General features: G+C 40.8%; 22 non-coding genes across 22 annotated transcripts; all 22 read right to left on the bottom strand.

Moving 5' to 3' along the window:
- Nucleotides 1-1297: 1297 nt before the first annotated feature.
- TRNAA-UGC (transfer RNA alanine (anticodon UGC)) lies at nt 1298-1369 on the bottom strand. The gene has a single exon. It is a non-coding gene; the product is annotated as a tRNA-Ala (tRNA).
- A 356-nt stretch (nt 1370-1725) lies between these two features.
- Nucleotides 1726-1797, bottom strand: TRNAA-UGC (transfer RNA alanine (anticodon UGC)). The gene has a single exon. It is a non-coding gene; the product is annotated as a tRNA-Ala (tRNA).
- A 1488-nt stretch (nt 1798-3285) lies between these two features.
- Nucleotides 3286-3357, bottom strand: TRNAA-UGC (transfer RNA alanine (anticodon UGC)). Its single transcript has one exon. It is a non-coding gene; the product is annotated as a tRNA-Ala (tRNA).
- A 356-nt stretch (nt 3358-3713) lies between these two features.
- Nucleotides 3714-3785, bottom strand: TRNAA-UGC (transfer RNA alanine (anticodon UGC)). The gene has a single exon. It is a non-coding gene; the product is annotated as a tRNA-Ala (tRNA).
- An 875-nt stretch (nt 3786-4660) lies between these two features.
- Nucleotides 4661-4732, bottom strand: TRNAA-UGC (transfer RNA alanine (anticodon UGC)). Its single transcript has one exon. It is a non-coding gene; the product is annotated as a tRNA-Ala (tRNA).
- Nucleotides 4733-5087: 355 nt separating this feature from the next.
- On the bottom strand, nt 5088-5159 carry TRNAA-UGC (transfer RNA alanine (anticodon UGC)). Its single transcript has one exon. It is a non-coding gene; the product is annotated as a tRNA-Ala (tRNA).
- Nucleotides 5160-6647: 1488 nt separating this feature from the next.
- Nucleotides 6648-6719, bottom strand: TRNAA-UGC (transfer RNA alanine (anticodon UGC)). The gene has a single exon. It is a non-coding gene; the product is annotated as a tRNA-Ala (tRNA).
- A 354-nt stretch (nt 6720-7073) lies between these two features.
- On the bottom strand, nt 7074-7145 carry TRNAA-UGC (transfer RNA alanine (anticodon UGC)). Its single transcript has one exon. It is a non-coding gene; the product is annotated as a tRNA-Ala (tRNA).
- Nucleotides 7146-8419: 1274 nt separating this feature from the next.
- Nucleotides 8420-8491, bottom strand: TRNAA-UGC (transfer RNA alanine (anticodon UGC)). Its single transcript has one exon. It is a non-coding gene; the product is annotated as a tRNA-Ala (tRNA).
- Nucleotides 8492-9366: 875 nt separating this feature from the next.
- Nucleotides 9367-9438, bottom strand: TRNAA-UGC (transfer RNA alanine (anticodon UGC)). Its single transcript has one exon. It is a non-coding gene; the product is annotated as a tRNA-Ala (tRNA).
- A 355-nt stretch (nt 9439-9793) lies between these two features.
- On the bottom strand, nt 9794-9865 carry TRNAA-UGC (transfer RNA alanine (anticodon UGC)). The gene has a single exon. It is a non-coding gene; the product is annotated as a tRNA-Ala (tRNA).
- Nucleotides 9866-10739: 874 nt separating this feature from the next.
- Nucleotides 10740-10811, bottom strand: TRNAA-UGC (transfer RNA alanine (anticodon UGC)). Its single transcript has one exon. It is a non-coding gene; the product is annotated as a tRNA-Ala (tRNA).
- A 355-nt stretch (nt 10812-11166) lies between these two features.
- On the bottom strand, nt 11167-11238 carry TRNAA-UGC (transfer RNA alanine (anticodon UGC)). The gene has a single exon. It is a non-coding gene; the product is annotated as a tRNA-Ala (tRNA).
- A 7481-nt stretch (nt 11239-18719) lies between these two features.
- Nucleotides 18720-18791, bottom strand: TRNAA-UGC (transfer RNA alanine (anticodon UGC)). The gene has a single exon. It is a non-coding gene; the product is annotated as a tRNA-Ala (tRNA).
- Nucleotides 18792-19146: 355 nt separating this feature from the next.
- On the bottom strand, nt 19147-19218 carry TRNAA-UGC (transfer RNA alanine (anticodon UGC)). Its single transcript has one exon. It is a non-coding gene; the product is annotated as a tRNA-Ala (tRNA).
- An 866-nt stretch (nt 19219-20084) lies between these two features.
- Nucleotides 20085-20156, bottom strand: TRNAA-UGC (transfer RNA alanine (anticodon UGC)). The gene has a single exon. It is a non-coding gene; the product is annotated as a tRNA-Ala (tRNA).
- Nucleotides 20157-20511: 355 nt separating this feature from the next.
- TRNAA-UGC (transfer RNA alanine (anticodon UGC)) lies at nt 20512-20583 on the bottom strand. Its single transcript has one exon. It is a non-coding gene; the product is annotated as a tRNA-Ala (tRNA).
- Nucleotides 20584-21458: 875 nt separating this feature from the next.
- On the bottom strand, nt 21459-21530 carry TRNAA-UGC (transfer RNA alanine (anticodon UGC)). The gene has a single exon. It is a non-coding gene; the product is annotated as a tRNA-Ala (tRNA).
- A 348-nt stretch (nt 21531-21878) lies between these two features.
- Nucleotides 21879-21950, bottom strand: TRNAA-UGC (transfer RNA alanine (anticodon UGC)). Its single transcript has one exon. It is a non-coding gene; the product is annotated as a tRNA-Ala (tRNA).
- An 875-nt stretch (nt 21951-22825) lies between these two features.
- Nucleotides 22826-22897, bottom strand: TRNAA-UGC (transfer RNA alanine (anticodon UGC)). Its single transcript has one exon. It is a non-coding gene; the product is annotated as a tRNA-Ala (tRNA).
- A 354-nt stretch (nt 22898-23251) lies between these two features.
- TRNAA-UGC (transfer RNA alanine (anticodon UGC)) lies at nt 23252-23323 on the bottom strand. The gene has a single exon. It is a non-coding gene; the product is annotated as a tRNA-Ala (tRNA).
- An 875-nt stretch (nt 23324-24198) lies between these two features.
- TRNAA-UGC (transfer RNA alanine (anticodon UGC)) lies at nt 24199-24270 on the bottom strand. Its single transcript has one exon. It is a non-coding gene; the product is annotated as a tRNA-Ala (tRNA).
- Nucleotides 24271-24522: the final 252 nt, after the last annotated feature.

Below are 24522 nucleotides of genomic sequence, written 5' to 3'. Positions count from 1 at the left end.
CTGTTAGACTTCTTCACCGGAGTCTGGGTTTTCATCAGAATCCCCTACCTTATGTAATGAATGGCATGGATATTGATCAAGTATTGCCAAGTAGAGGACAGTCTTACATTCTGTTTTATCAGCAGTGTCAGAACTTGGAAGAAGGGCACATAGGATGCAGGCTATGACTGCCTCCTGGGCATTGCTGACTAAGGCTTCACCAGGTATTTTGTACAGAGTTGATATGTGTTTATCTTTTCATGCATTGATTGATCACTAATTACTTGACATTCAAGCCCAAATCCATCCTCCATAGGTTCACAATGTGTTTAAAGATGTCTGTCCTTCTTAATCAATTAGTTTTGCTGTATCGTGTGATTTGTTCTTTTATGAAACTGCTGCTTTTATAGTAGATTTCCCAGTGAAATTAAAACTCTGTTTCATAATTACCATATACTTGACATCAGTGTTTGGAGAATGTCAGTAGGTATGATATGGTAACTGCTGGTTAAATAAGGAAACACAGTATCCACAGAATATAATCTACCACTGAGCTACATCACATTTAATACGCAAAAGACGTCATTTCCGGCGGGACGAGCCGGGGCGATGCGGCGCTCCGGAAAGCCACAGGTGTCAGGAGTAATAGGATGATCAGTACGGGTATAAAACAGCCACATAGCCTTATAGACTCAATCCATAAAACTTGAAAAAGGTCAAAAGCATATGACCGAAACGCGTTGTTAATTGGATTGAAAACTGGACCAAGGAGCGGTGACCACCTGGTAAAGAACCCAGAAGCTGATTCATGCCCCATGCGGTGGTGCCGGGCTATATCAGCACCGGACCAGCATTGCTTTCCTAAGCTAGCCCACCGCAGGGCCACCAAAGGGTGAGATTTGCCACCAGCACATTGCACCAGCACTTTAACCGAGTCACTGTCTCCTAGTTCCAGCTGCACACACTATGTATTGTATTGTGTAAAAAATTCTTAATCTGCATTTTTATTATTTCTTGTTCATGCATGTCCATATGTTTCAATAAAATGTACTGTATTTTTTAACCACTTGGGTTTTAATTGATATATTCCCTAAATAATACAAGGGATACATCTTACGGACATAGCGCCATTAGATGCTGCACACTTTTGTCTATCCATAAAGTATTCAGGGATTTTGTGTTTGTCCCTCCCGGTGCAGCAATTAAGGCTGCTTAATCTGTTTTTATTGAGCAACCACTGTTAATGTACACCCACTGTTTTGTGTCTCTTCTGAAGAGGTTACATACAGATAAGTAAGAATCTATATTTTGCAAAACATGGAGATGCCGGGGATTGAACCCGGGGCCTTATACATGCAAAGCATGTGCTCTACCACTGAGCTACATCCCCTCTGACTTGGTGTGTTTTGATACTGAGCGATTGCTGTTCTGCATAGTACTCAAGTTCTACTACTTCCACTGTTCTAAGGTTAAACCCAGAGCACGGAGCAAAGATAACAATTATACCTTGCTGTATAGATTTCAAGGATACTGTAGGTATCATATGATAACTTTTATTTCAATGAGGAAACACAGATTCTGGGGAATATAATCTACCACTGAGCAACATCACATTTTATAGACTGGTCAATAATTTTTCATAGTTTGATTGAAACTTTTCCAATTTCTCTAGAGTTTTTTTTTTATGCATTTGTTGATCTGGAGAGGTTACATAGAGTTAAGAAAGAATCTACATTTTGCAAAACATGGAGATGCCGGGGATTGAACCCGGGGCCTCATACATGCAAAGCATGCGCTCTACCACTGAGCTACATCCCCTGTGAAAAAGTATGGCACTCATTCGATTGCAGCTTTGCATTGTACTTAAGTTCTACTATTTTCTAGTGTTCTAAGGGTCATCTCCGAGTATATAGCAATAAAAACCATTACACTTTGCCAGAGTTCAAGGACACCATAATTTCCACAGCTGATGAGGATGCAAGTAGATGATCATTCCACACTTTAAATTGCTGTTAGACTTCTTCACCGGAGTCTGGGTTATCATCAGAATCCCCTACCTTATGTAATGAATGGCATGGATATTGATCAAGTATTGCCAAGTAGAGGACAGTCTTACATTCTGTTTTATCAGCAGTGTCAGAACTTGGAAGAAGGGCACATAGGATGCAGGCTATGACTGCCTCCTGGGCATTGCTGACTAAGGCTTCACCAGGTATTTTGTACAGAGTTGATATGTGTTTATCTTTTCATGCATTGATTGATCACTAATTACTTGACATTCAAGCCCAAATCCATCCTCCATAGGTTCACAATGTGTTTAAAGATGTCTGTCCTTCTTAATCAATTAGTTTTGCTGTATCGTGTGATTTGTTCTTTTATGAAACTGCTGCTTTTATAGTAGATTTCCCAGTGAAATTAAAACTCTGTTTCATAATTACCATATACTTGACATCAGTGTTTGGAGAATGTCAGTAGGTATGATATGGTAACTGCTGGTTAAATAAGGAAACACAGTATCCACAGAATATAATCTACCACTGAGCTACATCACATTTAATACGCAAAAGACGTCATTTCCGGCGGGACGAGCCGGGGCGATGCGGCGCTCCGGAAAGCCACAGGTGTCAGGAGTAATAGGATGATCAGTACGGGTATAAAACAGCCACATAGCCTTATAGACTCAATCCATAAAACTTGAAAAAGGTCAAAAGCATATGACCGAAACGCGTTGTTAATTGGATTGAAAACTGGACCAAGGAGCGGTGACCACCTGGTAAAGAACCCAGAAGCTGATTCATGCCCCATGCGGTGGTGCCGGGCTATATCAGCACCGGACCAGCATTGCTTTCCTAAGCTAGCCCACCGCAGGGCCACCAAAGGGTGAGATTTGCCACCAGCACATTGCACCAGCACTTTAACCGAGTCACTGTCTCCTAGTTCCAGCTGCACACACTATGTATTGTATTGTGTAAAAAATTCTTAATCTGCATTTTTATTATTTCTTGTTCATGCATGTCCATATGTTTCAATAAAATGTACTGTATTTTTTAACCACTTGGGTTTTAATTGATATATTCCCTAAATAATACAAGGGATACATCTTACGGACATAGCGCCATTAGATGCTGCACACTTTTGTCTATCCATAAAGTATTCAGGGATTTTGTGTTTGTCCCTCCCGGTGCAGCAATTAAGGCTGCTTAATCTGTTTTTATTGAGCAACCACTGTTAATGTACACCCACTGTTTTGTGTCTCTTCTGAAGAGGTTACATACAGATAAGTAAGAATCTATATTTTGCAAAACATGGAGATGCCGGGGATTGAACCCGGGGCCTTATACATGCAAAGCATGTGCTCTACCACTGAGCTACATCCCCTCTGACTTGGTGTGTTTTGATACTGAGCGATTGCTGTTCTGCATAGTACTCAAGTTCTACTACTTCCACTGTTCTAAGGTTAAACCCAGAGCACGGAGCAAAGATAACAATTATACCTTGCTGTATAGATTTCAAGGATACTGTAGGTATCATATGATAACTTTTATTTCAATGAGGAAACACAGATTCTGGGGAATATAATCTACCACTGAGCAACATCACATTTTATAGACTGGTCAATAATTTTTCATAGTTTGATTGAAACTTTTCCAATTTCTCTAGAGTTTTTTTTTTATGCATTTGTTGATCTGGAGAGGTTACATAGAGTTAAGAAAGAATCTACATTTTGCAAAACATGGAGATGCCGGGGATTGAACCCGGGGCCTCATACATGCAAAGCATGCGCTCTACCACTGAGCTACATCCCCTGTGAAAAAGTATGGCACTCATTCGATTGCAGCTTTGCATTGTACTTAAGTTCTACTATTTTCTAGTGTTCTAAGGGTCATCTCCGAGTATATAGCAATAAAAACCATTAGACTTTGCCAGAGTTCAAGGACACCATAATTTCCACAGCTGATGAGGATGCAAGTAGATGATCATTCCACACTTTAAATTGCTGTTAGACTTCTTCACCGGAGTCTGGGTTATCATCAGAATCCCCTACCTTATGTAATGAATGGCATGGATATTGATCAAGTATTGCCAAGTAGAGGACAGTCTTACATTCTGTTTTATCAGCAGTGTCAGAACTTGGAAGGAGGGCACATAGGATGCAGGCTATGACTGCCTCCTGGGCATTGCTGACTAAGGCTTCACCAGGTATTTTGTACAGAGTTGATATGTGTTTATCTTTTCATGTATTGATTGATCACTAATTACTTGACATTCAAGCCCAAATCCATCCTCCATAGGTTCACAATGTGTTTAAAGATGTCTGTCCTTCTTAATCAATTAGTTTTGCTGTATCGTGTGATTTGTTCTTTTATGAAACTACTGCTTTTATAGTACATTTCCCAGTGAAATTAAAACTCTGTTTCATAATTACCATATACTTGACATCAGTGTTTGGAGAATGTCAGTAGGTATGATATGGTAACTGCTGGTTAAATAAGGAAACACAGTATCCACAGAATATAATCTACCACTGAGCTACATCACATTTAATAGAATGATCAATTATTTTTTATAATTGGTGTTAATTCTTGCCCATTACTGTAGAGTGCATTAATGCATTTGTTGGTCTTGGGCTCTTCTGAAGAGGTTACATACACATAAGTAAGAATCTATATTTTTCAAAACATGGAGATGCCGGGGATTGAACCCGGGGCCTCATACATGCAAAGCATGCGCTCTACCACTGAGCTACATCCCCTCTGAGTTGGTGTGTTTTGATACCGAGCGATTGCTGTTCTGCATAGTACTCAAGTTCTACTACTTCCACTGTTCTAAGGTTAAACTCAGAGCACAGAGCAAAGATAACAATTATACCTTGCTGTATAGATTTCAAGGATACTGTAGGTATCATATGATAACTTTTATTTCAATGAGGAAACACAGATTCTGGGGAATATAATTTTCCACTGAGCAACATCACATTTTATAGACTGGTCAATAATTTTTCATAGTTTGATTGAAACTTTTCCAATTTCTCTAGAGTTTTTTTTAATGCATTTGTTGATCTGGAGAGGTTACATAGAGTTAAGAAAGAATCTACATTTTGCAAAACATGGAGATGCCGGGGATTGAACCCAGGGCCTCATACATGCAAAGCATGCGCTCTACCACTGAGCTACATCCCCTGTGAAAAAGTGTGGTACTCATTCGATTGCAGCTTTGCATTGTACTCAAGTTCTACTATTTTCTAGTGTTCTAAGGGTCATCTCCGAGTATAAAGCAATAAAAACCATTACACTTTGCCAGAGTTCAAGGACACCATAATTTCCACAGCTGATGAGGATGCAAGTAGATGATCATTCCACACTTTAAATTGCTGTTAGACTTCTTCACCGGAGTCTGGGTTATCATCAGAATCCCCTACCTTATGTAATGAATGGCATGGATATTGATCAAGTATTGCCAAGTAGAGGACAGTCTTACATTCTGTTTTATCAGCAGTGTCAGAACTTGGAAGAAGGGCACATAGGATGCAGGCTATGACTGCCTCCTGGGCATTGCTGACTAAGGCTTCACCATGTATTTTGTACAGAGTTGATATGTGTTTATCTTTTCATGCATTGATTGATCACTAATTACTTGACATTCAAGCCCAAATCCATCCTCCATAGGTTCACAATGTGTTTAAAGATGTCTGTCCTTCTTAATCAATTAGTTTTGCTGTATCGTGTGATTTGTTCTTTTATGAAACTACTGCTTTTATAGTACATTTCCCAGTGAAATTAAAACTCTGTTTCATAATTACCATATACTTGACATCAGTGTTTGGAGAATGTCAGTAGGTATGATATGGTAACTGCTGGTTAAATAAGGAAACACAGTATCCACAGAATATAATCTACCACTGAGCTACATCACATTTAATACGCAAAAGACGTCATTTCCGGCGGGACGAGCCGGGGCGATGCGGCGCTCCGGAAAGCCACAGGTGTCAGGAGTAATAGGATGATCAGTACGGGTATAAAACAGCCACATAGCCTTATAGACTCAATCCATAAAACTTGAAAAAGGTCAAAAGCATATGACCGAAACGCGTTGTTAATTGGATTGAAAACTGGACCAAGGAGCGGTGACCACCTGGTAAAGAACCCAGAAGCTGATTCATGCCCCATGCGGTGGTGCCGGGCTATATCAGCACCGGACCAGCATTGCTTTCCTAAGCTAGCCCACTGCAGGGCCACCAAAGGGTGAGATTTGCCACCAGCACATTGCACCAGCACTTTAACCGAGTCACTGTCTCCTAGTTCCAGCTGCACACACTATGTATTGTATTGTGTAAAAAATTCTTAATCTGCATTTTTATTATTTCTTGTTCATGCATGTCCATATGTTTCAATAAAATGTACTGTATTTTTTAACCACTTGGGTTTTAATTGATATATTCCCTAAATAATACAAGGGATACATCTTACGGACATAGCGCCATTAGATGCTGCACACTTTTGTCTATCCATAAAGTATTCAGGGATTTTGTGTTTGCCCCTCCCGGTGCAGCAATTAAGGCTGCTTAATCTGTTTTTATTGAGCAACCACTGTTAATGTACACCCACTGTTTTGTGTCTCTTCTGAAGAGGTTACATACAGATAAGTAAGAATCTATATTTTGCAAAACATGGAGATGCCGGGGATTGAACCCGGGGCCTCATACATGCAAAGCATGTGCTCTACCACTGAGCTACATCCCCTCTGACTTGGTGTGTTTTGATACCGAGCGATTGCTGTTCTGCATAGTACTCAAGTTCTACTACTTCCACTGTTCTAAGGTTAAACTCAGAGCACGGAGCAAAGATAACAATTATACCTTGCTGTATAGATTTCAAGGATACTGTAGGTATCATATGATAACTTTTATTTCAATGAGGAAACACAGATTCTGGGGAATATAATCTACCACTAAGCAACATCACATTTTATAGACTGGTCAATAATTTTACATAGTTTGATTGAAACTTTTCCAATTTCTCTAGAGTTTTTTTAATGCATTTGTTGATCTGGAGAGGTTACATAGAGTTAAGAAAGAATCTACATTTTGCAAAACATGGAGATGCCGGGGATTGAACCCGGGGTCTCATACATGCAAAGCATGCGCTCTACCACTGAGCTACATCCCCTGTGAAAAAGTATGGCACTCATTCGATTGCAGCTTTGCATTGTACTTAAGTTCTACTATTTTCTAGTGTTCTAAGGGTCATCTCCGAGTATATAGCAATAAAAACCATTAGACTTTGCCAGAGTTCAAGGACACCATAATTTCCACAGCTGATGAGGATGCAAGTAGATGATCATTCCACACTTTAAATTGCTGTTAGACTTCTTCACCGGAGTCTGGGTTATCATCAGAATCCCCTACCTTATGTAATGAATGGCATGGATATTGATCAAGTATTGCCAAGTAGAGGACAGTCTTACATTCTGTTTTATCAGCAGTGTCAGAACTTGGAAGAAGGGCACATAGGATGCAGGCTATGACTGCCTCCTGGGCATTGCTGACTAAGGCTTCACCAGGTATTTTGTACAGAGTTGATATGTGTTTATCTTTTCATGCATTGATTGATCACTAATTACTTGACATTCAAGCCCAAATCCATCCTCCATAGGTTCACAATGTGTTTAAAGATGTCTGTCCTTCTTAATCAATTAGTTTTGCTGTATCGTGTGATTTGTTCTTTTATGAAACTACTGCTTTTATAGTACATTTCCCAGTGAAATTAAAACTCTGTTTCATAATTACCATATACTTGACATCAGTGTTTGGAGAATGTCAGTAGGTATGATATGGTAACTGCTGGTTAAATAAGGAAACACAGTATCCACAGAATATAATCTACCACATCACATTTAATAGAATGATCAATTATTTTTTATAATTGGTGTTAATTCTTGCCCATTACTGTAGAGTGCATTAATGCATTTGTTGGTCTTGGGCTCTTCTGAAGAGGTTACATACACATAAGTAAGAATCTATATTTTTCAAAACATACATGCCTCATACATGCAAAGCATGCGCTCTACCACTGAGCTACATCCCCTCTGAGTTGGTGTGTTTTGATACCGAGCGATTGCTGTTCTGCATAGTACTCAAGTTCTACTACTTCCACTGTTCTAAGGTTAAACTCAGAGCACAGAGCAAAGATAACAATTATACCTTGCTGTATAGATTTCAAGGATACTGTAGGTATCATATGATAACTTTTATTTCAATGAGGAAACACAGATTCTGGGGAATATAATTTTCCACTGAGCAACATCACATTTTATAAACTGGTCAATAATTTTTCATAGTTTGATTGAAACTTTTCCAATTTCTCTAGAGTTTTTTTTTTATGCATTTGTTGATCTGGAGAGGTTACATAGAGTTAAGAAAGAATCTACATTTTGCAAAACATAGAGATGCCGGGGATTGAACCCAGGGCCTCATACATGCAAAGCATGCGCTCTACCACTGAGCTACATCCCCTGTGAAAAAGTGTGGTACTCATTCGATTGCAGCTTTGCATTGTACTCAAGTTCTACTATTTTCTAGTGTTCTAAGGGTCATCTCCGAGTATAAAGCAATAAAAACCATTACACTTTGCCAGAGTTCAAGGACACCATAATTTCCACAGCTGATGAGGATGCAAGTAGATGATCATTCCACACTTTAAATTGCTGTTAGACTTCTTCACCGGAGTCTGGGTTTTCATCAGAATCCCCTACCTTATGTAATGAATGGCATGGATATTGATCAAGTATTGCCAAGTAGAGGACAGTCTTACATTCTGTTTTATCAGCAGTGTCAGAACTTGGAAGAAGGGCACATAGGATGCAGGCTATGACTGCCTCCTGGGCATTGCTGACTAAGGCTTCACCAGGTATTTTGTACAGAGTTGATATGTGTTTATCTTTTCATGCATTGATTGATCACTAATTACTTGACATTCAAGCCCAAATCCATCCTCCATAGGTTCACAATGTGTTTAAAGATGTCTGTCCTTCTTAATCAATTAGTTTTGCTGTATCGTGTGATTTGTTCTTTTATGAAACTACTGCTTTTATAGTACATTTCCCAGTGAAATTAAAACTCTGTTTCATAATTACCATATACTTGACATCAGTGTTTGGAGAATGTCAGTAGGTATGATATGGTAACTGCTGGTTAAATAAGGAAACACAGTATCCACAGAATATAATCTACCACTGAGCTACATCACATTTAATAGAATGATCAATTATTTTTTATAATTGGTGTTAATTCTTGCCCATTACTGTAGAGTGCATTCATGCATTTGTTGGTCTTGGGCTCTTCTGAAGAGGTTACATACAGATAAGTAAGAATCTATATTTTGCAAAACATGGAGATGCCAGGGATTGAACCCAGGGCCTCATACATGCAAAGCATGCGCTCTACCACTGAGCTACATCCCCTCTGTGTTGGTGTGTTTTGATACAGAGCGATTGCTGTTCTGCATAGTACTCAAGTTCTATTACTTCCACTGTTCTAAGGTTAAACTCAGAGCACGGAGCAAAGATAACAATTATACCTTGCTGTATAGATTTCAACGATACTGTAGGTATCATATGATAACTTTTATTTCAGTGAGGAAACACAGATTCTGGGGAATATAATCTACCACTGAGCAACATCACATTTTATAGACTGGTCAATAATTTTTCATAGTTTGATTGAAACTTTTCCAATTTCTCTAGAGTTTTTTTTAATGCATTTGTTGATCTGGAGAGGTTACATAGAGTTAAGAAAGAATCTACATTTTGCAAAACATGGAGATGCCGGGGATTGAACCCGGGGCCTCATACATGCAAAGCATGCGCTCTACCACTGAGCTACATCCCCTGTGAAAAAGTGTGGCACTCATTTGATTGCAGCTATGCATTGTCCTTAAGTTCTACTATTTTCTAGTGTTCTAAGGGTCATCTCTGAGTATAAAGCAATAAAAACCATTACACTTTGCCAGAGTTCAAGGACACCATAATTTCCACAGCTGATGAAGATGCAAGTAGATGATCATTCCACACTTTAAATTGCTGTTAGACTTCTTCACCGGAGTCTGGGTTTTCATCAGAATCCCCTACCTTATGTAATGAATGGCATGGATATTGATCAAGTATTGCCAAGTAGAGGACAGTCTTACATTCTGTTTTATCAGCAGTGTCAGAACTTGGAAGAAGGGCACATAGGATGTGGCTATGACTGCCTCCTCGGCATTGCCGACTAAGGCTTCACCAGGTATTTTGTACAGAGTTGATATGTGTTTATCTTTTCATGCATTGATTGATCACTAATTACTTGACATTCAAGCCCAAATCCATCCTCCATAGGTTCACAATGTGTTTAAAGATGTCTGTCCTTCTTAATCAATTAGTTTTGCTGTATCGTGTGATTTGTTCTTTTATGAAACTACTGCTTTTATAGTACATTTCCCAGTGAAATTAAAACTCTGTTTCATAATTACCATATACTTGACATCAGTGTTTGGAGAATGTCAGTAGGTATGATGTGGTAACTGCTGGTTAAATAAGGAAACACAGTATCCACAGAATATAATCTACCACTGAGCTACATCACATTTAATAGAATGATCAATTATTTTTTATAATTGGTGTTAATTCTTGCCCATTACTGTAGAGTGCATTCATGCATTTGTTGGTCTTGGGCTCTTCTGAAGAGGTTACATACAGATAAGTAAGAATCTATATTTTGCAAAACATGGAGATGCCGGGGATTGAACCCAGGGCCTCATACATGCAAAGCATGCGCTCTACCACTGAGCTACATCCCCTCTGTGTTGGTGTGTTTTGATACCGAGCGATTGCTGTTCTGCATAGTACTCAAGTTCTACTACTTCCACTGTTCTAAGGTTAAACTCAGAGCACGGAGCAAAGATAACAATTATACCTTGCTGTATAGATTTCAAGGATACTGTAGGTATCATATGATAACTTTTATTTCAATGAGGAAACACAGATTCTGGGGAATATAATCTACCACTGAGCAACATCACATTTTATAGACTGGTCAATAATTTTTCATAGTTTGATTGAAACTTTTCCAATTTCTCTAGAGTTTTTTTTAATGCATTTGTTGATCTGGAGAGGTTACATAGAGTTAAGAAAGAATCTACATTTTGCAAAACATGGAGATGCCGGGGATTGAACCCGGGGCCTCATACATGCAAAGCATGCGCTCTACCACTGAGCTACATCCTCTGTGGAAAAGTATGGCACTCATTCGATTGCAGCTTTGCATTGTACTTAAGTTCTACTATTTTCTAGTGTTCTAAGGGTCATCTCCGAGTATATAGCAATAAAAACCATTAGACTTTGCCAGAGTTCAAGGACACCATAATTTCCACAGCTGATGAGGATGCAAGTAGATGATCATTCCACACTTTAAATTGCTGTTAGACTTCTTCACCGGAGTCTGGGTTTTCATCAGAATCCCCTACCTTATGTAATGAATGGCATGGATATTGATCAAGTATTGCCAAGTAGAGGACAGTCTTACATTCTGTTTTATCAGCAGTGTCAGAACTTTGAAGAAGGGCACATAGGATGCAGGCTATGACTGCCTCCTTGGCATTGCTGACTAAGGCTTCACCAGGTATTTTGTACAGAGTTGATATGTGTTTATCTTTTCATGCATTGATTGATCACTAATTACTTGACATTCAAGCCCAAATCCATCCTCCATAGGTTCACAATGTGTTTAAAGATGTCTGTCCTTCTTAATCAATTAGTTTTGCTGTATCGTGTGATTTGTTCTTTTATGAAACTACTGCTTTTATAGTACATTTCCCAGTGAAATTAAAACTCTGTTTCATAATTACCATATACTTGACATCAGTGTTTGGAGAATGTCAGTAGGTATGATATGGTAACTGCTGGTTAAATAAGGAAACACAGTATCCACAGAATATAATCTACCACTGAGCTACATCACATTTAATAGAATGATCAATTATTTTTTATAATTGGTGTTAATTCTTGCCCATTACTGTAGAGTGCATTAATGCATTTGTTGGTCTTGGGCTCTTCTGAAGAGGTTACATACACATAAGTAAGAATCTAGAGATGAGCGCCTGAAATTTTTCGGGTTTTGTGTTTTGGTTTTGGGTTCGGTTCCGCGGCCGTGTTTTGGGTTCGAACGCGTTTTGGCAAAACCTCACCGAATTTTTTTTGTCGGATTCGGGTGTGTTTTGGATTCTGGTGTTTTTTTCAAAAAACACTAAAAAACAGCTTAAATCATAGAATTTGGGGGTCATTTTGATCCCAAAGTATTATTAACCTCAAAAACCATAATTTACACTCATTTTCAGTCTATTCTGAATACCTCACACCTCACAATATTATTTTTAGTCCTAAAATTTGCACCGAGGTCGCTGTGTGAGTAAGATAAGCGACCCTAGTGGCCGACACAAACACCGGGCCCATCTAGGAGTGGCACTGCAGTGTCACGCAGGATGTCCCTTCCAAAAAACCCTCCCCAAACAGCACATGACGCAAAGAAAAAAAGAGGCGCAATGAGGTAGCTGTGTGAGTAAGATTAGCGACCCTAGTGGCCGACACAAACACCGGGCCCATCTAGGAGTGGCACTGCAGTGTCACGCAGGATGTCCCTTCCAAAAAACCCTCCCCAAACAGCACATGACGCAAAGAAAAAAAGAGGCGCAATGAGGTAGCTGACTGTGTGAGTAAGATTAGCGACCCTAGTGGCCGACACAAACACCGGGCCCATCTAGGAGTGGCACTGCAGTGTCACGCAGGATGTCCCTTCCAAAAAACCCTCCCCAATCAGCACATGATGCAAAGAAAAAGAAAAGAAAAAAGAGGTGCAAGATGGAATTGTCCTTGGGCCCTCCCACCCACCCTTATGTTGTATAAACAAAACAGGACATGCACACTTTAACCAACCCATCATTTCAGTGACAGGGTCTGCCACACGACTGTGACTGATATGACGGGTTGGTTTGGACCCCCCCCAAAAAAGAAGCAATTAATCTCTCCTTGCACAAACTGGCTCTACAGAGGCAAGATGTCCACCTCATCTTCACCCTCCGATATATCACCGTGTACATCCCCCTCCTCACAGATTATCAATTCGTCCCCACTGGAATCCACCATCTCAGCTCCCTGTGTACTTTGTGGAGGCAATTGCTGCTGGTCAATGTCTCCGCGGAGGAATTGATTATAATTCATTTTAATGAACATCATCTTCTCCACATTTTCTGGATGTAACCTCGTACGCCGATTGCTGACAAGGTGAGCGGCGGCACTAAACACTCTTTCGGAGTACACACTTGTGGGAGGGCAACTTAGGTAGAATAAAGCCAGTTTGTGCAAGGGCCTCCAAATTGCCTCTTTTTCCTGCCAGTATAAGTACGGACTGTGTGACGTGCCTACTTGGATGCGGTCACTCATATAATCCTCCACCATTCTATCAATGTTGAGAGAATCATATGCAGTGACAGTAGACGACATGTCCGTAATCGTTGTCAGGTCCTTCAGTCCGGACCAGATGTCAGCATCAGCAGTCGCTCCAGACTGCCCTGCATCACCGCCAGCGGGTGGGCTCGGAATTCTGAGCCTTTTCCTCGCACCCCCAGTTGCGGGAGAATGTGAAGGAGGAGATGTTGACAGGTCGCGTTCCGCTTGACTTGACAATTTTGTCACCAGCAGGTCTTTCAACCCCAGCAGACCTGTGTCTGCCGGAAAGAGAGATCCAAGGTAGGCTTTAAATCTAGGATCGAGCACGGTGGCCAAAATGTAGTGCTCTGATTTCAACAGATTGACCACCCGTGAATCCTTGTTAAGCGAATTAAGGGCTGCATCCACAAGTCCCACATGCCTAGCGGAATCGCTCCCTTTTAGCTCCTTCTTCAATGCCTCCAGCTTCTTCTGCAAAAGCCTGATGAGGGGAATGACCTGACTCAGGCTGGCAGTGTCTGAACTGACTTCACGTGTGGCAAGTTCAATGGGCATCAGAACCTTGCACAATGTTGAAATCATTCTCCACTGCACTTGAGACAGGTGCATTCCACCTACTATATCGTGCTCAATTGTATAGGCTTGAATGGCCTTTTGCTGCTCCTCCAACCTCTGAAGCATATAGAGGGTTGAATTCCACCTCGTTACCACTTCTTGCTTCAGATGATGGCAGGGCAGGTTCAGTAGTTTTTGGTGGTGCTCCAGTCTTCTGTACGTGGTGCCTGTACGCCGAAAGTGTCCCGCAATTTTTCTGGCCACCGACAGCATCTCTTGCACGCCCCTGTCGTTTTTTAAAAAATTCTGCACCACCAAATTCAAGGTATGTGCAAAACATGGGACGTGCTGGAATTTGCCCATATTTAATGCACACACAATATTGCTGGCGTTGTCCGATGCCACAAATCCACAGGAGAGTCCAATTGGGGTAAGCCATTCCGCGATGATCTTCCTCAGTTGCCGTAAGAGGTTTTCAGCTGTGTGCGTATTCTGGAAAGCGGTGATACAAAGCGTAGCCTGCCTAGGAAAGAGTTGGCGTTTGCGAGATGCTGCTACTGGTGCCGCCGCTGCTGTTCTTGCGGCGGGAGTCCATACATCTACCCAGTGGGCTGTCACAGTCATATAGTCCTGACCCTGCCCTGCTCCACTTGTCCACATGTCCGTGGTTAAGTGGACATTGGGTACAACTGCATTTTTTAGGACACTGGTGAGTCTTTTTCTGACGTCCGTGTACATTCTCGGTATCGCCTGCCTAGAGAAGTGGAACCTAGATGGTATTTGGTAACGGGGGCACACTGCCTCAATAAATTGTCTAGTTCCCTGTGAACTAACGGCGGATACCGGACGCACGTCTAACACCAACATAGTTGTCAAGGACTCAGTTATCCGCTTTGCAGTAGGATGACTGCTGTGATATTTCATCTTCCTCGCAAAGGACTGTTGAACAGTCAATTGCTTACTGGAAGTAGTACAAGTGGGCTTACGACTTCCCCTCTGGGATGACCATCGACTCCCAGCGGCAACAACAGCAGCGCCAGCAGCAGTAGGCGTTACACGCAAGGATGCATCGGAGGAATCCCAGGCAGGAGAGGACTCGTCAGAATTGCCAGTGACATGGCCTGCAGGACTATTGGCATTCCTGGGGAAGGAGGAAATTGACACTGAGGGAGTTGGTGGGGTGGTTTGCGTGAGCTTGGTTACAAGAGGAAGGGATTTACTGGTCAGTGGACTGCTTCCGCTGTCACCCAAAGTTTTTGAACTTGTCACTGACTTATTATGAATGCGCTGCAGGTGACGTATAAGGGAGGATGTTCCGAGGTGGTTAACGTCCTTACCCCTACTTATTACAGCTTGACAAAGGGAACACACGGCTTGACACCTGTTGTCCGCATTTCTGGTGAAATACCTCCACACCGAAGAGCTGATTTTTTGGGTATTTTCACCTGGCATGTCAACGGCCATATTCCTCCCACGGACAACAGGTGTCTCCCCGGGTGCCTGACTTAAACAAACCACCTCACCATCAGAATCCTCCTGGTCAATTTCCTCCCCAGCGCCAGCAACACCCATATCCTCCTCATCCTGGTGTACTTCAACACTGACATCTTCAATCTGACTATCAGGAACTGGACTGCGGGTGCTCCTTCCAGCACTTGCAGGGGGCGTGCAAATGGTGGAAGGCGCATGCTCTTCACGTCCAGTGTTGGGAAGGTCAGGCATCGCAACCGACACAATTGGACTCTCCTTGTGGATTTGGGATTTCGAAGAATGCACAGTTCTTTGCTGTGCTGCTTTTGCCAGCTTGAGTCTTTTCATTTTTCTAGCGAGAGGCTGAGTGCTTCCATCCTCATGTGAAGCTGAACCACTAGCCATGAACATAGGCCAGGGCCTCAGCCGTTCCTTGCCACTCCGTGTGGTAAATGGCATATTGGCAAGTTTACGCTTCTCCTCCGACAATTTTATTTTAGGTTTTGGAGTCCTTTTTTTACTGATATTTGGTGTTTTGGATTTGACATGCTCTGTACTATGACATTGGGCATCGGCCTTGGCAGAAGACGTTGCTGGCATTTCATCGTCTCGGCCATGACTAGTGGCAGCAGCTTCAGCACGAGGTGGAAGTGGATCTTGATCTTTCCCTAATTTTGGAACCTCAACATTTTTGTTCTCCATATTTTAATAGGCACAACTAAAAGGCACCTCAGGTAAACAATGGAGATGGATGGATTGGATACTAGTATACAATTATGGACGGGCTGCCGAGTGCCGACACAGAGGTAGCCACAGCCATGAACTACCGCACTGTACTGTGTCTGCTGCTAATATAGACTGGTTGATAAAGAGATAGTATACTCGTAACTAGTATGTATGTATAAAGAAAGAAAAAAAAAACACGGTTAGGTGGTATATACAATTATGGACGGGCTGCCGAGTGCCGACACAGAGGTAGCCACAGCCGTGAACTACCGCACTGTACTGTGTCTGCTGCTAATATAGACTGGTTGATAAAGAGATAGTATACTCGTAACTAGTATGTATGTATAAAGAAAGAAAAAAAAACCACGGTTAGGTGGTATATACAATTATGGACGGGCTGCCGAGTGCCGACACAGAGGTAGCCACAGCCGTGAACTACCGCACTGTACTGTGTCTGCTGCTAATATATAGACTGGTTGATAAAGAGATAGTATACTCGTAACTAGTATGTATGTATAAAGAAAGAAAAAAAAACCACGGTTAGGTGGTATATACAATTATGGACGGGCTGCCGAGTGCCGACACAGAGGTAGCCACAGCCGTGAACTACCGCACTGTACTGTGTCTGCTGCTAATATAGACTGGTTGATAAAGAGATAGTATACTCGTAACTAGTATGTATGTATAAAGAAAGAAAAAAAAACCACGGTTAGGTGGTATATACAATTATGGACGGGCTGCCGAGTGCCGACACAGAGGTAGCCACAGCCGTGAACTACCGCACTGTACTGTGTCTGCTGCTAATATATAGACTGGTTGATAAAGAGATAGTATACTCGTAACTAGTATGTATGTATAAAGAAAGAAAAAAAAAACACGGTTAGGTGGTATATACAATTATGGACGGGCTGCCGAGTGCCGACACAGAGGTAGCCACAGCCGTGAACTACCGCACTGTACTGTGTCTGCTGCTAATATATAGACTGGTTGATAAAGCGATAGTATACTCGTAACTAGTATGTATGTATAAAGAAAGAAAAAAAAACCACGGTTAGGTGGTATATACAATTATGGACGGGCTGCCGAGTGCCGACACAGAGGTAGCCACAGCCGTGAACTACCGCACTGTACTGTGTCTGCTGCTAATATATAGACTGGTTGATAAAGAGATAGTATACTCGTAACTAGTATGTATGTATAAAGAAAGAAAAAAAAACCACGGTTAGGTGGTATATACAATTATGGACGGGCTGCCGAGTGCCGACACAGAGGTAGCCACAGCCGTGAACTACCGCACTGTACTGTGTCTGCTGCTAATATAGACTGGTTGATAAAGAGATAGTATACTCGTAACTAGTATGTATGTATAAAGAAAGAAAAAAAAACCACGGTTAGGTGGTATATACAATTATGGACGGGCTGCCGAGTGCCGACACAGAGGTAGCCACAGCCGTGAACTACCGCACTGTACTGTGTCTGCTGCTAATATAGACTGGTTGATAAAGAGATAGTATACTACTAATATTATATATACTGGTGGTCAGGTCACTGGTCACTAGTCACACTGGCAGTGGCACTCCTGCAGCAAAAGTGTGCACTGTTTAATTTTACTATAATATTATGTACTCCTGGCTCCTGCTATAACCTATAACTGGCACTGCAGTAGTGCTCCCCAGTCTCCCCCACAATTATAAGCTGTGTGAGCTGAGCAGTCAGACAGATATATAATATATATAGATGATGCAGCACACTGGCCTGAGCCTGAGCAGTGCACACAGATATGGTATGTGACTGACTGAGTCACTGTGTGTATCGCTTTTTTCAGGCAGAGAACGGATATATTAAATAAACTGCACTGTGTGTCTGGTGGTCACTCACTATATAATATATTATGTACTCCTGGCTCCTGCTATAACCTATAACTGGCACTGCAGTAGTGCTCCCCAGTCTCCCCCACAATTATAAGCTGTGTGAGCTGAGCAGTCAGACAGATATATATAATATTATATATAGATAATAGATGATGCAGCACACTGGCCTGAGCCTGAGCAGTGCACACAGATATGGTATGTGACTGAGTCACTGTGTGCTGTGTATCGCTTTTTTCAGGCAGAGAACGGATTATAAATAAAACTGGTGGTCACTATCAGCAAAACTCTGCACTGTACTGAGTACTCCTAATGCTCCCCAAAATTAGTAAATCAAGTGTCTCTCTAATCTATTCTAAACGGAGAGGACGCCAGCCACGTCCTCTCCCTATCAATCTCAATGCACGTGTGAAAATGGCGGCGACGCGCGGCTCCTTATATAGAATCCGAGTCTCGCGATAGAATCCGAGCCTCGCGAGAATCCGACAGCGTCATGATGACGTTCGGGCGCGCTCGGGTTAACCGAGCAAGGCGGGAAGATCCGAGTCGCTCGGACCCGTGAAAAAAGACATGAAGTTCTGGCGGGTTCGGATTCAGAGAAACCGAACCCGCTCATCTCTATAAGAATCTATATTTTTCAAAACATAGAGATGCCGGGGATTGAACCCGGGGCCTCATACATGCAAAGCATGCGCTCTACCACTGAGCTACATCCCCTCTGAGTTGGTGTGTTTTGATACCGAGCGATTGCTGTTCTGCATAGTACTCAAGTTCTACTACTTCCACTGTTCTAAGGTTAAACTCGGAGCACAGAGCAAAGATAACAATTATACCTTGCTGTATAGATTTCAAGGATACTGTAGGTATCATATGATAACTTTTATTTCAATGAGGAAACACAGATTCTGGGGAATATAATTTTCCACTGAGCAACATCACATTTTATAGACTGGTCAATAATTTTTCATAGTTTGATTGAAACTTTTACAATTTCTCTAGAGTTTTTTTTAATGCATTTGTTGATCTGGAGAGGTTACATAGAGTTAAGAAAGAATCTACATTTTGCAAAACATGGAGATGCCGGGGATTGAACCCGGGGCCTCATACATGCACAGCATGCGCTCTACCACTGAGCTACATCCCCTGTGAAAAAGTGTGGCACTCATTTGATTGCAGCTATGCATTGTACTTAAGTTCTACTATTTTCTAGTGTTCTAAGGGTCATCTCCGAGTATAAAGCAATAAAAACCATTACACTTTGCCAGAGTTCAAGACACCATAATTTCCACATCTGATGAAGATGCAAGTAGATGATCATTCCACACTTTAAATTGCTGTTAGACTTCTTCACCGGAGTCTGGGTTATCATCAGAATCCCCTACCTTATGTAATGAATGGCATGGATATTGATCAAGTATTGCCAAGTAGAGGACAGTCTTACATTCCGTTTTATCAGCAGTGTCAGAACTTGGAAGAAGGGCACATAGTATGCAGGCTATGACTGCCTCCTGGGCATTGCTGACTAAGGCTTCACCAGGTATTTTGTACAGAGTTCATATGTGTTTATCTTTTCATGCATTGATTGATCACTAATTACTTGACATTCAAGCCCAAATCCATCCTCCATAGGTTCACAATGTGTTTAAAGATGTCTGTCCTTCTTAATCAATTAGTTTTGCTGTATCGTGTGATTTGTTCTTTTATGAAACTACTGCTTTTATAGTACATTTCCCAGTGAAATTAAAACTCTGTTTCATAATTACCATATACTTGACATAAGTGTTTGGAGAATGTCAGTAGGTATGATATGGTAACTGCTGGTTAAATAAGGAAACACAGTATCCACAGAATATAATCTACCACTGAGCTACATCACATTTAATAGAATGATCAATTATTTTTTATAATTGGTGTTAATTCTTGCCCATTACTGTAGAATGCATTCATTGGTCTTGGGCTCTTCTGAAGAGGTTACATACAGATAAGTAAGAATCTATATTTTGCAAAACATGGAGATGCCGGGGATTGAACCCGGGGCCTCATACATGCAAAGCATGTGCTCTACCACTGAGCTACATCCCCTCTGACTTGGTGTGTTTTGATACCGAGCGATTGCTGTTCTGCATAGTACTCAAGTTCTACTACTTCCACTGTTCTAAGGTTAAACTCAGAGCACGGAGCAAAGATAACAATTATACCTTGCTGTATAGATTTCAAGGATACTGTAGGTATCATATGATAACTTTTATTTCAATGAGGAAACACAGATTCTGGGGAATATAATCTACCACTGAGCAACATCACATTTTATAGACTGGTCAATAATTTTTCATAGTTTGATTGAAACTTTTCCAATTTCTCTAGAGTTTTTTTTAATGCATTTGTTGATCTGGAGAGGTTACATAGAGTTAAGAAAGAATCTACATTTTGCAAAACATGGAGATGCCGGGGATTGAACCCGGGGCCTCATACATGCAAAGCATGCGCTCTACCACTGAGCTACATCCCCTGTGAAAAAGTATGGCACTCATTCGATTGCAGCTTTGCATTGTACTTAAGTTCTACTATTTTCTAGTGTTCTAAGGGTCATCTCCGAGTATATAGCAATAAAAACCATTAGACTTTGCCAGAGATCAAGGACACCATAATTTCCACAGCTGATGAGGATGCAAATAGATGATCATTCCACACTTTAAATTGCTGTTAGACTTCTTCACCGGAGTCTGGGTTTTCATCAGAATCCCCTACCTTATGTAATGAATAGCATGGATATTGATCAAGTATTGCCAAGTAGAGGACAGTCTTACATTCTGTTTTATCAGCAGTGTCAGAACTTGGAAGAAGGGCACATAGGATGCAGGCTATGACTGCCTCCTGGGCATTGCTGACTAAGGCTTCACCAGGTATTTTGTACAGAGTTGATATGTGTTTATCTTTTCATGCATTGATTGATCACTAATTACTTGACATTCAAGCCCAAATCCATCCTCCATAGGTTCACAATGTGTTTAAAGATGTCTGTCCTTCTTAATCAATTAGTTTTGCTGTATCGTGTGATTTGTTCTTTTATGAAACTACTGCTTTTATAGTACATTTCCCAGTGAAATTAAAACTCTGTTTCATAATTACCATATACTTGACATCAGTGTTTGGAGAATGTCAGTAGGTATGATATGGTAACTGCTGGTTAAATAAGGAAACACAGTATCCACAGAATATAATCTACCACTGAGCTACATCACATTTAATAGAATGATCAATTATTTTTTATAATTGGTGTTAATTCTTGCCCATTACTGTAGAGTGCATTCATGCATTTGTTGGTCTTGGGCTCTTCTGAAGAGGTTACATACACATAAGTAAGAATCTATATTTTTCAAAACATGAAGATGCCGGGTATTGAACCCGGGGCCTCATACATGCAAAGCATGCGCTCTACCACTGAGCTACATCCCCTCTGAGTTGGTGTGTTTTGATACCGTGCGATTGCTGTTCTGCATAGTACTCAAGTTCTACTACTTCCACTGTTCTAAGGTTAAACTCAGAGCACAGATAACAATTATACCTTGCTGTATAGATTTCAAGGATACTGTAGGTATCATATGATAACTTTTATTTCAATGAGGAAACACAGATTCTGGAGAATATAATCTACCACTGAGCAACATCACATTTTATAGACTGGTCAATAATTTTTCATAGTTTGATTGAAACTTTTCCAATTTCTCTAGAGTTTTTTTTAATGCATTTGTTGATCTGGAGAGGTTACATAGAGTTAAGAAAGAATCTACATTTTGCAAAACATGGAGATGCCGGGGATTGAACCCGGGGCCTCATACATGCAAAGCATGCGCTCTACCACTGAGCTACATCCCCTGTGAAAAAGTATGGCACTCATTCGATTGCAGCTTTGCATTGTACTTAAGTTCTACTATTTTCTAGTGTTCTAAGGGTCATCTCCGAGTATATAGCAATAAAAACCATTAGACTTTGCCAGAGATCAAGGACACCATAATTTCCACAGCTGATGAGGATGCAAGTAGATGATCATTCCACACTTTAAATTGCTGTTAGACTTCTTCACCGGAGTCTGGGTTATCATCAGAATCCCCTACCTTATGTAATGAATGGCATGGATATTGATCAAGTATTGCCAAGTAGAGGACAGTCTTACATTCTGTTTTATCAGCAGTGTCAGAACTTGGAAGAAGGGCACATAGGATGCAGGCTATGACTGCCTCCTGGGCATTGCTGACTAAGGCTTCACCAGGTATTTTGTACAGAGTTGATATGTGTTTATCTTTTCATGCATTGATTGATCACTAATTACTTGACATTCAAGCCCAAATCCATCCTCCATAGGTTCACAATGTGTTTAAAGATGTCTGTCCTTCTTAATCAATTAGTTTTGCTGTATCGTGTGATTTGTTCTTTTATGAAACTACTGCTTTTATAGTACATTTCCCAGTGAAATTAAAACTCTGTTTCATAATTACCATATACTTGACATCAGTGTTTGGAGAATGTCAGTAGGTATGATATGGTAACTGCTGGTTAAATAAGGAAACACAGTATCCACAGAATATAATCTACCACTGAGCTACATCACATTTAATAGAATGATCAATTATTTTTTATAATTGGTGTTAATTCTTGCCCATTACTGTAGAGTGCATTCATGCATTTGTTGGTCTTGGGCTCTTCTGAAGAGGTTACATACACATAAGTAAGAATCTATATTTTTCAAAACATGAAGATGCCGGGTATTGAACCCGGGGCCTCATACATGCAAAGCATGCGCTCTACCACTGAGCTACATCCCCTCTGAGTTGGTGTGTTTTGATACCGAGCGATTGCTGTTCTGCATAGTACTCAAGTTCTACTACTTCCACTGTTCTAAGGTTACCTCAGAGCACAGAGCAAAGATAACAATTATACCTTGCTGTATAGATTTCAAGGATACTGTAGGTATCATATGATAACTTTTATTTCAATGAGGAAACACAGATTCTGGGGAATATAATCTACCACTGAGCAACATCACATTTTATAGACTGGTCAATAATTTTTCATAGTTTGATTGAAACTTTTCCAATTTCTCTAGAGTTTTTTTTAATGCATTTGTTGATCTGGAGAGGTTACATAGAGTTAAGAAAGAATCTACATTTTGCAAAACATGGAGATGCCGGGGATTGAACCCGGGGCCTCATACATGCAAAGCATGCGCTCTACCACTGAGCTACATCCCCTGTGAAAAAGTATGGCACTCATTCGATTGCAGCTTTGCATTGTACTTAAGTTCTACTATTTTCTAGTGTTCTAAGGGTCATCTCCGAGTATATAGCAATAAAAACCATTAGACTTTGCCAGAGATCAAGGACACCATAATTTCCACAGCTGATGAGGATGCAAGTAGATGATCATTCCACACTTTAAATTGCTGTTAGACTTCTTCACCGGAGTCTGGGTTATCATCAGAATCCCCTACCTTATGTAATGAATGGCATGGATATTGATCAAGTATTGCCAAGTAGAGGACAGTCTTACATTCTGTTTTATCAGTAGTGTCAGAACTTGGAAGAAGGGCACATAGGATGCAGGCTATGACTGCCTCCTGGGCATTGCTGACTAAGGCTTCACCAGGTATTTTGTACAGAGTTGATATGTGTTTATCTTTTCATGCATTGATTGATCACTAATTACTTGACATTCAAGCCCAAATCCATCCTCCATAGGTTCACAATGTGTTTAAAGATGTCTGTCCTTCTTAATCAATTAGTTTTGCTGTATCGTGTGATTTGTTCTTTTATGAAACTACTGCTTTTATAGTACATTTCCCAGTGAAATTAAAACTCTGTTTCATAATTACCATATACTTGACATCAGTGTTTGGAGAATGTCAGTAGGTATGATATGGTAACTGCTGGTTAAATAAGGAAACACAGTATCCACAGAATATAATCTACCACTGAGCTACATCACATTTAATAGAATGATCAATTATTTTTTATAATTGGTGTTAATTCTTGCCCATTACTGTAGAGTGCATTCATGCATTTGTTGGTCTTGGGCTCTTCTGAAGAGGTTACATACACATAAGTAAGAATCTATATTTTTCAAAACATGAAGATGCCGGGTATTGAACCCGGGGCCTCATACATGCAAAGCATGCGCTCTACCACTGAGCTACATCCCCTCTGAGTTGGTGTGTTTTGATACCGAGCGATTGCTGTTCTGCATAGTACTCAAGTTCTACTACTTCCACTGTTCTAAGGTTAAACTCAGAGCACAGAGCAAAGATAACAATTATACCTTGCTGTATAGATTTCAAGGATACTGTAGGTATCATATGATAACTTTTATTTCAATGAGGAAACACAGATTCTGGGGAATATAATCTACCACTGAGCAACATCACATTTTATAGACTGGTCAATAATTTTTCATA

This window comes from Pseudophryne corroboree, chromosome 4 (genome assembly GCF_028390025.1).
Source record: "Pseudophryne corroboree isolate aPseCor3 chromosome 4, aPseCor3.hap2, whole genome shotgun sequence".
NCBI classification, from domain to species: domain Eukaryota; kingdom Metazoa; phylum Chordata; class Amphibia; order Anura; family Myobatrachidae; genus Pseudophryne; species Pseudophryne corroboree.
The sequence above is the reverse complement of the archived record's forward strand: the minus strand, read 5'-3'. Positions and strand labels throughout refer to the sequence as shown.